Raw genomic sequence first — 17,992 nt, forward strand, 5'->3', positions numbered from 1 at the left:
CCTTACCTGGGAGTAGGTGGCTTATAGAAGGCTGAGATCTGAAGATGACAGTTTGAAGCCAGCCTGTGTGATTCTTATCTCCAATAATCCACTCAGAAAATTCAGAAGTGGTGCTGTGACTCAAGTGGTAGATCACCACCCTTGAGAGCAAAGAGGCTCGGGAATAGCCTCAGGCCCAGAGTTCAAGTCCCAGGGCCAACCCACCCCCACAACAGCCAAGACACATCACCAGTTTCACTTCCATAAATCTCATTTTTCTTGTATTTTGTCTAGCTCATATATGCTAATATATGTTTTGTTTTCAAGACCTAGAAATTTATTGCTCTAGTTTTCACTTGGGAAGGAGGAAAAGAATCAGAATCACAGAATGGACCTGGTCAAGGTCCATAGTATGCATGTATATGCACACAATGCATGTATATGTATGCATTGTATGCATGCATTGTATGCATGGATCTCTTAAGGTAAAACCCTCTTGTACAATGAATTGGTACTGATAAAAATTAAAAGGATGAATTGTAAAAGAACCATAATAAATATCAAAAAAACATTTTTACAAGCATCTTGGCTCTAAAATTCAAGTAATATTAAAGTTGTAGGAAATTGCCATAGCTCTTCCTCCTTTCTTGACTGCCAGTTTTCCATTGGTAATTCCAATTGGCCAAACCTTACTTGAAGCCCAATGGATAGGGGTCTGAGAAATGTACTTTGTGAGGGTCAGTCACTTATTTAGAAAGCAGTAGAAAGGAACAAAGTGAATGTAGCACAATTGGTGATTCTTAAGAACATCAATTTTAGATAGGACAAAATACTATTCAAATACCACCATCTTTAAGGACTTCTAACCATCTAGTTAAGATTTTGAAGCCTACCCACCATTCATTGTGATTCTCAATATTCCAGAGAGTCATTCTGAAATGCTCTAAGCATTCTTTCCATCTTTACATCCTTCAATTTTTTTCTTAGACTTAATAATATAATTAGTTTATGCCAGACCTACACTAGAACTTTCCTCTAGCAATAAACACATGTCCTCAACCTACTTGCAACTAACCTCTTATAGTTAAAATTTTTTCAGCCTTTAAACCATTAAACCTTACATGTTCCCCTCTTCTTAAGATGACTACAATCTCTTGTCACACTACATAACTATTAGCTGAAGGTGTTTTTGTTTGAATTTTCTTTTGAAATTAGACTAATTCCTACTGTTCTTTAAATATGTGAATTATGTTTATAATTCTCAATGACAGAAAACACTTCAGGCTCCTATTGGGCTCTTTTTTATATATTCAGTATAATTCCTTTTTGTTATGTGATTATTTAATGTCCTGTGGAGGATTTTAATACATGTACAAGAGAACTATATGTTTAGTGGTTTTTAATTGTGAGTCACTCAGCAGATCACATATTAGGGCAACATTTACATTTGTTGATTTACTAAATAAATGAGTAGGCATATTTGGTGAAAGCACATTCCTTTTACATATTATAACTATAAAAAACTGAAAGAAGCATAAAATTCCATTGTGTATATGTACCACATTTTCCTGATCCACTCGTCTACCTAGGGGCATCTAGGTTAGTTCCATGTTTCAGCAATGACAAGTTGTGCTGTGATAAACATAGTTGTGCTGGTGGTTTTAGTGAGGACTTGCTTGTAGTCTTTTGGGTAGATGTCCAAAAGTGAGGCTGCTGGGTTGTAGGGAGCTCTATGTTTAGCCTTCTTAGGAACCTCCACACTGCTTTCTAGAGTGGTTGAAGTTTGCATTCCCACCAACAATGTAGTAGGGTTCCCTTTTGGCCACATCCTCGCCAGCATTTGTTATTATTGGATTTCCTGATAATGGACATTCTTACTGGGGTGAGGTGGAATCTCAGTGTTGTTTTGATTTGCATTTCTTTTATGGCCAGTCATGTAGAGCACTTTTTCATGTGACTCTTGGCCATTCTCATTTCCTCTTCTTTTTAGGTCTTTAGCCCATTTGTTGAGAGGGCTGTTGGTTCTTTGATTGTTTTGGAGGAATTCTATGCCTCCATTGGAAGAAATGACACTGCCCCATTCATAAGGAAATGGAAAGACTTGAAAAACATAATATTAAGTTAATTGACCCAGATCAAAGAAACATAAACCTTATGGTGTCCCTCATAAGGATTAGCTAGTACGTGATTAGTCTAGTCATGGTAGAAGATCAAAATACCCCAATAGCTACAGCCATATTATAACATAAGGTGATGATAACAAGTGAAATGAACTCCAAGTTATGGAGACAAGAATTATACCACTGTTGTAATTATTATCAACATGCCATGTGAAACTGTAACTTTTGTATTTTTTTCCTCGTCTGTTTGTTTGTTTGATTTTCTTTAGTTTTGTTTCTCTTGTATTCCCTTCCTGTGGTTGTACCCGCGCTACCACTATATCTTATCCGAATACCCTGAATACTCTTTATTTTTTTTTTTTTTTTTTTTTTTTGGCCAGTCCTGGGCCTTGGACTCAGGGCCTGAGCACTGTCCCTGGCTTCTTCCCGCTCAAGGCTAGCACTCTGCCACTTGAGCCACAGCGCCGCTTCTGGCCGTTTTCTGTATATGTGGTGCTGGGGAATCGAACCTAGGGCCTCGTGTATCCGAGGCAGGCACTCTTGCCACTAGGCTATATCCCCAGCCCACCCTGAATACTCTTTATACTGCTATTCAAACTATGGAAGGGAAAGGGAATATCAAAATTGATAGACAAAGGACAAAAAAAAAATTCCAAAAGCAATACTTACAAAACCATTTGGTGACAATCAACTGCACAACTCTTGGGGGGGAGAGGGAAAAGGGGAGGGAGAACAGAGGTGAAATGAGGGAGGAGGTAACAAGTTGAACAAGAAATATACTCACAGGGGCTGGGGATATGGCCTAGTGGCAAGAGTGCTTGCCTCGTATACATGAGGCCCTGGGTTCAATTCCCCAGCACCACATATACAGAAAATGGCCAGAAGTGGTGCTGTGGCTCAAGTGGCAGAGTGCTAGCCTTGAGCAAAAAGAAGCCAGGAACAGTGCTCAGGCCCTGAGTCCAAGCCCAGGACTGGCCAAAAAAAAAAAAAAAAAAAAAAAAAAGAAATATACTCACTGCCTTACATATGAATCAGTAACCCCTCTGTACCACACTTTGACAATAAAGAAAAAAGTTTTAAAAACATGAAGGAAAATTTAATTATTTTGTTATTTAAGTGGAAGTTTTCTGTTAAAGCACTTTCAAACAGTAATTTAATAACTTGAAATAGTCTTTTCTAAATAAAAATAAGGTTAACCTATCTTTATTCCAGAGCCTACTCTTAAGGTAATCATTTGCTTAAAACATGCCATTCCTCTTTAATTCATAAGAAGTTTCACAGGTGTGACTGAATTTTAATTTTATTGCATGACTCTTTCTATTAACATTATTGTTCTTGTTTGTATTCAGAACAATTTTTATTTAGCAGTATCAGTTTCATATTTTTTCTTCTTTAATTTTTTTAAGTTATAAAGATGATGCATAGAGGAGTTACGATTACATAAATCAAGTGACAATGTCACCCTTTCTCTGACTCCCTCCCAGTTTTTCCCTCCCATCCTGAACCAGAAGTTGTATAGTTCATTTTCAACACAGTGTCTAATGAGTACCATTGCTGTATTCGATTGTCCTTAGTCCCTCCATTTCTTTGTCTCTCCTTACAGTCCCAAAGTCATATAAACAAACAAGTAAAACAAAAAGAAATAAAAACAGCAAAAACCAAGAAAAAAACTTGTTTTCACTTCAGTGAATACTATTTTGTATGATCAGATGCACATAGGCATGGTGCCTTTCTGCTCCTTTCCTGAAAGTATCCTTGTTTGTTCTCACTGTGTATCAATGCCTAGAGATCAGTATAAATTATATGTCCAATTATTTCCTCCAATTTACCGTCCACATATGAGAGAAAACATGTCCATTTGTCTCTCTGAGCGTAGCTTACCTCACTTAAGGTAATTTGCTCTAGGTTCATTCATTTCTCCTCAAATACATTGTCATTTTTTTCTGACATCATATATTTGAGTAAGTGTGGACTGGTGAGATAATTTGGCAGAATATGGCTTTATACTTATTTTTTCTCTTCCAGTGCAAAAAATACTTGTCCTGGGTATTTATTTTTGTAATTGCATATTCACAAATAGTAGAAATGAAATCCCTAAGGAAAAATAAGTAAAACAAAAGAAGGAAAGAAGGAAGGAAGTAGGGAAGGAATAGAAAAACATTTAAAAAGTGTGAGAGGGAGTAGGAGAACCCCCCAAACCTCCAAAGCATTGTGTCTTTCCTTTTGCATTTATTTAGCATTTTTTACCATGACGATCTTTTTTTTTTCTTATTTATTGTCAAAGTGATGTATAGAGAGTTTACAGTTTCATACGTTAGCCCTTGGGTACATTTATTGTACTGTTTGTTACCTCCTTCCTCATTCCCCTCCCCCTCCTCCTTTCCCTCTCCCCCCATGAGTTCAGTTCATTTACACCAAACAGTTTTGCAAGTATTGGTTTTGGAGTCCTTTGCCTTTTTATCCTGTGTCTCTCGCTTTTGATATTCCCTTTTACTTTCCCAGTTCTATTATCAGTATATACAGTATCCAGTGTACTCAGATGAGATACAGTGATAGTGTGGATACAACCACAGGACAGGGATACAAGAGGATCATTAACAATAGAAGCTACAGTTTCACAAGGTATGTTGAAAGTAATTACAACAGTGATATAACACTTGTTTCCATAGCATGGCGCTCATTTCACTTAGCATTATCTTATGAATTCATAAGGGCATAACTATTAGGCTCTTGTGATCCTCTGCTGTGACTAGCCTAAACCTGTGCTAATTCCCTATGAGGGAGACCATAGAGTCCATGGTTCTTTGGGTCTGGCTCACTTCACTTAGTATATTTTTTTCCAAGTATTTCCATTTCCTTATGAATGGGGCAATGTCATTCTTTCTGATAGAGGCATAAAATTCCATTGTGTATCTGTACCACATTTTCCTGATCCATTAGTCTACTGAGGGGCATCTAGGTTGGTTCTACATTTTAGCTATGACAAATTGTGCTGGGATGGACATTGTTGTGCTGGTGGCTTTAGTGTGTCTTGTTTGTGGCCTTTTTGGTAGATGCCCAAAAGTGGGGCTGCTGGCATGATGATCTTCTTAAATCAGTATCTTCATGTTATTATGTCTCAGGAATTAAAGTCAAAATCCTTCATGAGATAAATATATAATGAAATGTTTGAGGGAAAATATTGAAAAAACTACAAGGTAACGAATTTTGTATAGGATAGTAACCCCTACTTGGTAATTATGTGTAATATTTTACATATTGTTGAATTTAATTAGCTAAAATCTGTGTGTCTATTGGTGAATAATATTGAATTATAAGTGTGATATTTATTTTTCTGTGTTGTCTTTAGATACTTTTGCCTTACTGTAACATTAGCTTTATAAAATGAATTAAAATATAATGCCTTTCTCCTATTTTAAAGAAAAGATTATGTGTGATTTGTACTCATTTTTTAACATTCAATAGACTTGTCAAGTGAGATAATTTAAATTTAGCTATTTGTATTTCAGACAAGTAGTGTATTTCAAAAATTTTTTGTAATTTATCCTTCTTAAAAATTGTTTCATGGGCTGGGGATATGGCCTAGTGGCAAGAGTACCTGCCTCATATACATAAGGCCCTGGGTTCGATTTCCCAGCACCACATTTACAGAAAATGGCCAGAAGTGGTGCTGTGGCTAGCCTTGAGCAAAAAGAAGCCAGGGACAGTGCTCAGGCCCTGAGTCCAAGCCCCAGGACTAGCCAAAAAAAAAAAAATGTTTCATTTCATTTGAGCTGTCACAGTATATTTCAGTTGTTTATAATACTCTCATATTTGTCTTTTAGTGTCTAAAAATTCACAATGATAGCTATGACTTATTCTTGATAGTGCAAATTAATCCATTCACATGTTAAGTCATTTGGTAAATTTTATTCATCTTTACAAAGAACTAAGTGTTTGTTTCATTGATTTTTCTCTTTTCCATTTGATTGCTTTCTCCTCTTTAATTGATTATTTTCTCCCATGTCTCTTTTTTTCTTTATTGTCAAAGTGAACTACAGAAGGTTTACAGTTTCATATGTAAGGCAAGTACATTTCTTATCCAACTTGTTACCTTCTCCCTCATTTTCCCCTCTCCTATCTCTCTTGTTCAAGTTTTTTTGCTCTTCCTTTTTTAAATTGTTAGATTGAAATTTATTGAATTGGTTTGAGAACTGTCATTACTAATGAAATCATTGGTGATACAGATTTACTTCTCAGCTCTGTATTAGCTATGTCAAACAAGCTTTGTTATATTAGATTTCACTCCCATCAGTAGATACTTCTTTATTTTCTTTTACACATTCTTTTCCCATCATACCTTACTTAGAAATCATTTATTTAGCTTCTATTTTGAATATTTTTATTATCTTTAAGTAGTTCTACAAACGAGTTACCCTTCACCAAAACATTTTATGAAGACAGTTCATCTTGATAAATGTCACCCCTTAAACACTGTCACCTACTACTCCCAACCTGCCCTTTCCCTTAACCACCTTAGATTTTTAATCTTGTTTGTTTTCTTTTCTTTTAAAAAATAATTGTATGTATATAATGTATATTTTCTATATCATCACTTCTACATCTTCTCCTCCCTTTGATTCACCACTTATATTTCCAATACTTTCTTCCTGCATTGTCCCTCTTCATTTTTTATTCTTCTACCCTTCTCCTCTTGACTTCTCTATTCTCTTTGAGTACCCATTTCCTGGTACTTGTTTTGTTGGGCTTCGACTTAGACAAAGAAAGATTAGATAAACGGGATTTCATCGCACTTAAATGTTTCTGCATGGCAGAAGTTCCTGCAGAGCAAACTTAAAAGTTTCTCCATCACTAACAAGCTAAATAGAAAGTGCACAGAATGGGAGAAGATTTTTACAAGCTATATATCAGACAAGGACTTAATATCCAAAATATACTTATAGCTACAAAAACTAAGCCCTCAAAGAAACAACAACCCATATAATAAGTAGGCTACTCATTTAAAGAGATATTTCTCAGAAGAACTAAAAATGGCCAATAAACATATGAAAAGATTTCCAACAGTTATGAAAAAATAAAAAATGATTAAAAAAATAAAAAAATGCCAAAAGGAAAATCAATACTGTTAAAATGCTGATGAAACTATAAATAATATTCACATCAAAATGTCTAAGACATTCTTAGCAGACCAAACAATTCTAAAATTTGTGTGGCCCTCCCTCGCAAATCAAGTAGTCAAATCAATGTTGATTTAAAAGAGTAAAGGTGGAGTAAGTGTGGTGGCTCCTGAAAATAATTTCAGTACCGGGGAAGTTGAGGTAGGTGGATGAACATAATGATACACAGAGTAGGATACATGATGACACTTTGTCTCAAAACTAATCATAAAGATGAAAGCATAGGTATCAGCCATCCCAGAGGACCAAGCAGAGATAATCACAGACAGGAGAAGAAGGTTCATAAGGAGGTTTATTAGTGAGGCCATAGTTCCCATGGGAGAGGGAGGTACATGGGGTCTGCACCTTATCCAGGTGGTAGCTTCTCTCTCTGGGGGTAAAGGGAAAGTAGTTAGGTAATGAGTAGGAGTGACTCATTATGTATGGGTGGATCTGGGGGCTAGTGAGAGGAGCTGAGGACCTGAGACTAGGGAAATGCTAACAGAAGACATTGATGAAAAGAACAAGTGAAAAAGTAGAAGTGACACAAGAATAGGACAGGAGACATTATGCTACCTAACTTCAAAACATTCTACCTAACTATGGTAATCAAAACAACATGGTAGTATGTATGGTATACACAGGAGCGGATTATAATGATGTAACTCCTTTGAATAATTCATTGGCATTTAACAAAATGAATGCCAGAAAGCCAAAATATTTTTTTCAAGAGAATGAGGCTTAAAAAGAAATAGAGCAGATGAATGGAGAGAGGAATGGTGGGAAAATAAAGTCATCATACCCAAAGGTACATATATGAAAGTGGAACCAGGCAATGAAGGACGGGTGGGATTGTGATGGACAGGGTGATGAATGATAGAAGAGAAGTCTCTGAGCAAGATTCATTGCACTTATAAGTTGTAATGCTGAACTGAAATTCCTTTGTACAACTATTAATGTAATCAAAAAACTCAAATGATCTAGTTAATTAACTTGAAAAGTAAAACAGATGCACAGACTAGAAAAGGGAATCTAGAATAGACCCATATATCTACAGCCTAGTGATTTTTGACAGATACTAAAGAAACACAATAAAGAAAGGAATTTTTTTCAACAAGTATTGTTCAGAGATTGAATGTCCACTGGCAGATGAATGAAAGTAGTCTCTTCTCTCTTACCAGAAAAACTCAACTCTTAGTTATTTAAGTATTTAAATGTAAGAAACTATTAGAGGAAAAAATAGGTGAACTGATTCAGGTCATTGGAAAGGTCAGAATTTCTTTCTTTGTACAAGACTCCAAAACACAGGTGGGAAGCAGTTGTAGAAAAATGAGACACAATACCAAAAACCTTCCTCACAGCAACAGAAACTGTTAACAGAATGAAGAGATAGTCTACAGAATAGGCAAAAATGTAATCTACTCATCAAAGAAGGGGTTAACCTCAAAAAGAGTTGAACAAGAAATGTACTCACTGCCTTACACATGAATCTGTAACCCCTCTGTACCACACTTTGACAATAAAGAAAAAAGTTTAAAAATACATTAAGAACTCAAATAAATAGAAAATAAAACCAAATTTTTAAATGTACATTAAACCCAAATAGACATTTCTCAAAAAAAATGTCCAATAGATAGGTTTTAAAAGTTCATCATCATTAAGCATCATGGATTTACTAATCCAAATCACATGGTAATATCACCTCACTGAAATAACCCTGGCTTTTATCAAGAAAATGGAAGATATTTAAGCCCTCAGAAGACTCTAAAAGAAGAGAAAACTCTTGCCAATGATGGAAAATAGTAAGGAAATTTCTCAAAAACTTAAAGTGTACATAAAATCAGTCTGTCAAGAAACATACATTTTCCATGTTCAAACACTACTCTCCACATCATCCAGGAAATGGACAAAACTGAAGTATCCACCAATTGTTCAATGGATTTTTTTAAAAAATATGTTACTATTCAGTCACAAACCTCAATGAAAAATCTGTCCTTGTGGCAACCTGGATGAAGCTATAAATCATCATGGTAAGTAAAATAAGCCAGGCACAGAAAGACACATATTGCTCATATGTGGATGTAAAAAGTAGATACAAACAAACTGAGAGTATAATGCTAGTTTATCAGAAGTGGGAAGACTAAGAAGGGGGAAGTGATGGGAAAAGGTTGATAATGTGCGCTGTGGCATTTATATAGAATTAAAATGTTCTGCTATCCTATTCACAGTTGTGCAAGTACTTATACTTACTTATAATTGAAAAAAACTAAAAGAAGATTATGGTTCTTTTTTTTTTTTTTTTTTTTTTTTTTTTTTTTTTTTTGCCAGTCCTGGGGCTTGGACTCGGGGCCTGAGCACTGTCCTGGCTTCTTTTTGCTCAAGGCTAGCACTCTGCCACTTGAGTCACAGTGCCACTTCTGGCCATTTTCTGTAAATGTGGTGCTGGGGAATCGAACCCAGGGCTTCATGTATATGAAGCAGGCACTCTTGCCACTAGGCCATATCCCCAGCCCCAATTATGGTTCTTTTCACTATAAAGAAATGACAAATGTATGAGGAGACAAATATGTCTATTTAAAAAATTCTACTGTCTACACATGTATCAATATCACATATTACCCAATAACTATGTATATTGTACACTTGTATGAGTCAGTCAAAACCCTACTTTTGAAAAAAGATAAGAAAAATAAAATGCAAGTATATTTTACATATGAGGCCCTTTTCTGTTGTATAGCTAGTGAAGACCTTCTCCCAGTCTGTGAGCTTTCTACTTATCTTCCTAGCTATATCCTTTGCCATGCAGAAGCTCTACAGTGTAATGAAATCCCATTTATACAGTCTTTCTTTGTTGTGTTTCTGTGATTTATTAAATAAGTTTTGACCTGTGCCAAGGAGCCCTAGTGTGTCTACTATTGCTTCCTCTAAAGTTTTCAGGGTATCTGCTTTTACCTTGAGGTCTTTGATCCATTTGGAATTGATTGTGGCTCAGCAGGGTGATATATAAGGCTCTAACTTTAGTTTTCTGCACATACTTAGCCAATCCTGCCAGCACCATTTATTGAAGAGGCTTTCTTCAATCCTGTTTTTTGTTTGTTTGTTTGTTTGTTGGCTCCCTTATCAATGATTAGGTGGCCATAGGTCTTCAGGTTCATTTCTGGGTCTTCAGTTATATTCCATTGGTCCTCAGGCCTGTTCTTTGCCAATTCCAAGCTGTTTGTTATTACTGTAGCTTTGTAATAGAGTTTGAAATTTAGCATTTATATCCTCCAACACTGTTCTTTCTGCTAATGATTGTTTTTACTATTTGGAGTCTTTTATTATTCCATGAGGACTTTTTTATTGCTTCTTCTATTTCATTAAAGAATGGTGTTGGGATATTGGTAGGTATTGCATGGAAATTTTAGATAGCCTTTGACAGTATTGCCATTTTCACAATATTAATCCTTCCAATCCAGGAGCATGGAAGAATTTTCCACTTCCTTAGATCTGCTTTAATTTCCCTTTTCAGATTTTTAAAGTTTTCATCATAGAAGTCCTTAATTTCTTTGGTTAAGTTAATCCCTAGATATTTTTGAGGCAATTACAAAAGGAATTGCTTTCCTGATTTCAGCCTCGCTCTTCTCATTGTTGACATACAGAAAAACCATTGTTTATTTGTATTATTTTTATATCCTGATAGTTTCCAAAGTTTCAGACCAGTGTGAGTAACTTGGGTGTAGAGTGTATGGGATTCTTTAGATACAGGATCATGTCTGCAAAGAGGGAGCGTTAAACTGCATCTTTCCCTATTTGGATTCCATTTATGTTTACCTTGTGCTTTAGCTACGAATTCTAATCCTATACATAGACCTCAAAAAATTAAATCCCCCCAAAACAAATCCTCAAAGAAACAACCCCCACTAACAAGTTGGCTAGAGAGTTAAAGAAAGTCGTTTCTGAAAAGGAAAGAATAGCTAATAGACATATAATGAAATGGTCAACATCTCTGGCCACAAAAAAATGTAATTGAAAACAACATTGAGATTCCACCTTATCACAGTTAAAATGGCCATTGTCAAGAACTCTAATAACAGGTGCTGGCAGGGAGGTGGTCAACAGGTAATGCTACTACACTGTTGGTGGGACTGAAAATATGTTCAACCACTCTGAGAAGCAGTATGGAGGTTCCTCAAAAGACTAAACATAGAGCATCTCTATGGCCCAGCAATCCCACATATGACCACAAACAAGGTCATACTAAAGTTAAAGCTACCAGCACAAACATGTTCATTGCAGCATTATTTACTATATCTAAGATATGGCAAAAACCCAGATGTTCTTCAGTAGATGAATGGGAGAAGAAAATGTGAGATATATATATAGATATATATCTATATATATAGATATATAGATATATATCTATATATATATATAGAGAGAGAGAGAGAAAGATAGGTAGATACACACACACACACACACACACACACACACACACACACACAAAATGTAATTCTATGGTTCCATCAGTAGAAATAACATCACCTCATTCATAAGGAAACAGAAATACTTGAAAAAAAAACATATTTAGTGAATAAACCAGACCAAAAGAAACATAGGTTCCAAGGTTTCCTTTATTTGTAAAGTTAGGATATGTCTAGGATCACAATAGCTCAATAGCTATGTACATATGACCATATAAAATGATGCTAATCAAAATAAACTTCCAGATTTGGAAACAAGAGTTTGTTCTTTGTTGTTGCTGTTGTTAATGCAATGTGTAAAGTTATTTCTTTTTTCTTTCCTTCTTCCCCCTATAGTTTATCCCCTATTGTCATAGGAACTGGGAGACAAAAAAGGGAGGGGGAACAATGTTTGACAAGAAATGTACTCATTACCTTACAGATGTAATTGTAACCCCTCTGTACATCACCTTAAAAATAAAATAAAATATAAAATTTTTCAGAAAAATAAAATCAAAGGACCCCATTATTGTTTCCAGAGAAAATTAAGTAAAATGCAGTCAGGAAACTGCTGTATAAAATGTGCTCTGATCTGTAATTAATCTTATATATATCATTTTAGAAGCCTATTTCAAAATTCAAAGTGAATATTAAAAATAATAAATCTAAATAATTCAAAAAGTTAAAAATGTAAAAATCAAATAATACTGTTTGCCTTAACATTTAAGACAAGCCAAAACTAATGTGTAAAATTCTCTATAAAAATATTTCTGAAAGTAATTATGAAACAAAAGTGTTGTAAGACACAGCAGAGTGGATGGCCTGATAACCTGCCCTATGTTAAATGGCTTGTGATTACTAAAGAAAAACAAGTGGACACCTTTATGGTTTGCCTAGAACAGCACCTGGAGCTCCAGCACCAGCATTCTCTCAAAGGAGTCCCCATTGACAGCTATAGAAACAAATTAATTATCACTTTGTTTTTAATCTTAGTTGTCACTAGCAATGCCTCCACCTTCTGGCTTAGTATCTCAATATTAACTTACAAGCATGAAACAAGGACTTAATCAGGGGATGTTTGGGGATTTACTTTCAGCAGCTGAGATAATGGAGGTGAGGTAAGAGCAAACATTTGGTGGTGTGGGGCAGTAATTAGGTTCAGACAGAAGGTATAGAACTGCAATGTTAGCTAAATCTGTTCATAGCTAGTCTAGAAAATAATCGTTCCTTTTGTAGTTTTGCTTTTCTTTTTATTTCTTTCTTTCTCTCTCTCTCTTTCTTTCTTTCTTTCTTTCTTTCTTTCTTTCTTTCTTTCTTTCTTTCTTTCTTTCTCTTTCTTTAACTGTTTCTTCCCTCTGCTCTAAAGCCATGTTTAAGAGACCTATGTGACTCAAGAAAGACAACTACAGTCACTCTCCTAAATACCGTGAATGATCTCAGGCTGAAGATGAGCTATTACTCACTTGGAAAAATATGCAAAATATAAGCCAAGGGAAAGAAGATTCTGAGTTGAGAGACAAGATGAGTTCTAACTCCTCTGGAATTCAGTTGGATGATTTAAGCATGCAAGTATCTGACACTTCCATTTCCACATCTGAAAAATAATGTCAGTATTCATTTTACATGTCTCACAGTGTGCTTATAAGCCAATTTATCTCTTATTATTATTTCATAATTTGAACTTTTCAACAGAAATCTTTTCTCTTTTACGTAGTAAAAGTAATTGTCAATATTTCCTTTTTTTGCTGGGTCATACTGGCATTTCATCTCAAAAGATCCAGCAAAAGGAAACATTTCTGCTTGTTTCTTTTTCAAAGTCCTTTGGTTATACCCAGGCTGACCTCTACATCCTGCATAGATGGGATTGCAGATATGTGTCCCATAAGCCAGCAATCACAGTGGACGTAGGATTGGGAGCAAATTCATGAGACTTCGACTAAAAGTCAAAGATGTGAACTTCAGTTGAAGGAATTAAGAGAAGTTGTGCATTTATCTTACTAGGACATTAAGAGATAACACCAGCAGAATAGAACAGGATAAATGGATGCTGAATTCAGACACATATATAGCATGCCTGAAATTCTAACAGCTATCCACAGTTCAAACTTCTCCTTACTTCCCACTCCCTAACAGAATGCTTTGTTTCTTTCCTCAAAGAGCTCCTGGGTAAACTTCCTCAAGTACATAATAGTACCTCTAATAACATCACATATCATGGGAAAATCAAGAATGATGACTGAGAATTCTTTGACTTTCCTGACTATAATCATTCACTGCTTGAGAACACCCAGTGGTGATGGTCATTATTGCTGTTGGGTAAATTCTCTTAACATTTCCCTTCCCATCTTGAACTATCATCGTCTTCTAGCTATGTTTTAACCTTAGTTCTAATATTTTGCAAAGTCATTCCAAAAGTGTCTATTAGGAATTTTCTCAAATCTTCCCATAACTTTCCAGAAGTTGACAGTCACACTTCTGTAATTGCTGCTTGATTTTTTTCCCATTGTTATACTAGTATTTCTCTTTGACTTCACTTTGGTTGTTTTTAGTTTGTTTATTTGTGTGTTCATTTTGTTTATGCAGACTCAAAGTCTAACCATATGTATTAGGAAGCAATAAATATATCCTAATTTCAGCTGAGAAAAAAAAACAGTTCTAAATTCCTGTACACTTTTCTCTGACCCTTTATGTATCAGTGTGTTTTCACTCAAAACCAAACAAAAACAAGCACTTTGAGTCTTATAGAGAGTGAAAGTATATAATCTTGGAGATTACAAAATTTTATTTATTGCTGCAAATGGTTGGATTCCTGCTTGTGTGCTATGGGAACTGAATTTCTGCCCTAATGTCTTGGCACATCTTCAGTATACTTACCTCCGTAGGAATGGTGTGTATCCACAATTATGCTATTTGAAAAGAATCTTTGTACTGGAAAATCCCATTGAGATGTAGCATCGAGTTTCCAAGGGTGCCTTGGGACAGGAAAGAATGGGGCAGTAATATACAACCACTTGGTTACATCATTCATACCAGAGAAATTATCATCCAACTGCTGACGGGGAACACTTGTACTTCTCTATTATCAAAGATTTTGCAGAACTGCTCAGCCCCCTCTATTCATTTCATTCCAGCTGTTCTAACACAAGGAAAGAAACAGATTGTTTCATTCTCTAAGCGTACATTAAAAAGGACAATGCCATCATTTGGGGGGCTTTTGAAGGGGTTTTTGCTCAATTTAGACTGTGTGTGGAGCAAGCTCACTGCCTTATAACAAAGGCATAAAAGTCTGTGGTGACAGGCAAGTCAAAGGCTAAAGAATTTGTTAAAAGGAAGAAGCCCTAAAGGTTCAGCATAAACAACAAGAGACATGAGAAAGGAAGCAGGGAAAAGGTAAAGGGGACCGTGAGAAGGAATGTGCCCTGGCCTAGCACTGTGGCCTTTTATAATCCTTTGGGAAAACTCCCTCATAGGGCTCCAACAGCTCTTTCCTGAATTAATCTTGCGTTAAAAAAAACAACACCACAAACTACTTCTTGCTTGAGCTTGTATTTACTGGTTTTTGGTGTACATAAGTTTTGGATTTCTTATGCCAAAATATGAAAATTGTTTTACATCAAATAGCTGATTCTTTTCTGTTATGCTATATATAGGAGAATCAAGGTTTTCCTTCCCTTGGGATTATTTCATTTTTTCATATTGTTTTCCTGCTTCATATCTTTTCATTCTTTTTGTGTATCCTGCAAGTATCTACCACCCTTTCTTTCTTTCTTTTCCTTTTACATTTGGTAGGCACCTATGGCTCACCACTATACCACCACTATCTCTCTCTCTCTCTCTCTCTTTCTCTCTCTCTCTCTGTGTATGTGTGTGTGTATGTTTCTCTACTCTTTTCTGATAAAATTTTTTTCATATCTTCCCAATCTGTGATTCCAAGAGGAAAACATATACTCTCATTACTCTACTCTTGAGTATGTGAGATGTCACAGATGTTAATAACAGAGAAATCCTTGCAACCTGAATTGAAGTACTTGCTATTTGTAACTCAAATGAGCTACATGCTAAATTCAAGTTTTATGTGACCTACACAGCCCTTTCTCTTCCCTATTTCTGTCTTAAACACAGTGAAAGGTCAGAAGCAAGAATCACAAAATTTTATTTTTATCATTATTATTTCAATTCATTAGACCTATTGTCTTACATTTGGTAGCCATTCAGCATATTTGGCAGGATTTAAGACAGTGCTTTATACTCCAACCTCAGTGTGAGTCACAATCACCTGGAGAGTTTATTGTAACAGCTTGCTGGAGAACCTCACCCCAGAGTTTATGATTCAGTAGGTCTGGGCAGAGACCCTACAGCTGTATTTCTATCAATTTCCCAGGTGACACTGATACTATCACACTTCATGAACCCCCAAAATTTGTCTTAAGTGTTTTCAAAAACATACAAAAGAAGGCAAGATCTAGTATAATTTTGTTCAAGTCTTTCTATTTCCTTATGAATGGGGAATGGGGAAATGACATTATTTCTGGTGGAAGCATAGACTTCCACTGTGTGTATATATACCACTTTTAAAAAATATATATTTGTCCACTGAAGAATATCTGGGTTGATTCCATATCATGGTTATGGTAAACAATGCTGCAATGAACATGGTCATGGTGGTGGCATTAGTGTAGCCAGGTATACTAAGCCAGACCCAAAGAAACATAGGCTGCATGGTTTTCTTCATTTGTAATAACTAAAATGTGCCTACAAATCTATGAGTAAATCCAATGGACAGAAAAAGACAAATAATTACATCTCAATAGGAGCAATTACACAGCAATCTAAACATTTTCACAGTGAGAAAAAAGGAGGATATTCTTAGGAGAGGATCACAAGGGCCCAATAGCTATGTGCATAAGATCATATAAAATAATGCTTGTCAAAATGAACTCAAAAAAATTTGAAGTAAGAGGTATTTTCTTAAAATGTTTTCTGTTCTTTTTCTTCTTTCCTTTTCTTCCACTCCTATTTTCTTTGGTTTATTTTGTACCGTTGCTGTTGTTGTCTTGTATATAGCTTTACCTGGTTTGGGGGAAGGGAAGGGGAAGCAGAGAAGTAGTGGGGCAAATGGTGAACCAATCGATCAGTGAAACCCACAAGACACTATGTTGCAAATGAACTACAGAACTTTGTTGGAAGGGAAGTCAGGAGGGAACAAGGGATAAAGTGATAAAACTCAAAGTATTTGAATTTGGTGCTTCTATTTGTGATCTAAAGCAGATCATCTGAAGCCCTAGGTACAATATGGAATAAGCCAACAAGGAGAGCAATTAACTGGTGGAGTTCTGGCCTCCCTATTTTGCCAGTGATCTTGGGAAACAATGGCAAGAGTCATAATGTCCCTGTGCCTCACATTCATCTTATATAAACCAGAAGAATGAATCCTTACCTGTCTTCCCCCCCAAAAAAAAAAAATCTGTGAAAAATCAAATTTCGCAATGTAATTTAATGTTTTTATTCATTCCAGCCTTGTACATAAATAAAGCATCTGGAAAGGGTTGGATATATAGAAAAATGCCTAAAAGTTTCTAAAGGGTCACCAGGCACCAGGAGCTCTTTTCTATAATCGTAGCTGCTTTTTAAAAGATTGGCATATGGGGAAACTTGGAGAGAATGAGGGAGGGGGTGACACTGTTCAAGGAAAGGTACTCATTACCTGACATGTCACTGTAAATGCTCTGTATATCGTTTTTACAATAAAAATTTTTTAAAAGTTTGACATTAGGAAGATCAGCTTGGCAGAAAAGCCTATTCTCAATCTTCAAAATAACCAGTGGAAAAAAAACTGCGAAGAACTGAGTTCAAATCTTATCAAAACAAAGAAAACAGGAAAAGAAAAAAAAACCCTAATTCTTAGAAGTTGCTAGAGATTTAAGTTTTGCTGAACTAACAGAATTATAATAGCAAATATTCCTTTTGCAGTATATAATCAAGAAATAAATTAGGGGGCTGGGCATATGGCCTAACAGCAAGAGTGCTTGCCTCATATACATGAAGCCCTGGGTTCAATTCCCCAGCACTGCATATAGAGAACACGGCCAGAAGTGGCGCTGTGGCTCAAGTGGCAGAGTGCTGGCCTTCAGCAAAAAGAAGCCAGGGACAGTGCTCAGGCCCTGTGAAAGAAAGAAAAAGAAAGAAAGAAAGAAAGAAAGAAAGAAAGAAAGAAAGAAAGAAAGAAAGAAAGAAAGAAAGAAAGAAAGAAAAGGAAGGAAGGAAGGAAGGAAGGAAGGAAGGAAGGAAGGAAGGA

The sequence above is a fragment of the Perognathus longimembris genome, chromosome 4 (assembly GCF_023159225.1).
Source record: "Perognathus longimembris pacificus isolate PPM17 chromosome 4, ASM2315922v1, whole genome shotgun sequence".
NCBI classification, from domain to species: domain Eukaryota; kingdom Metazoa; phylum Chordata; class Mammalia; order Rodentia; family Heteromyidae; genus Perognathus; species Perognathus longimembris.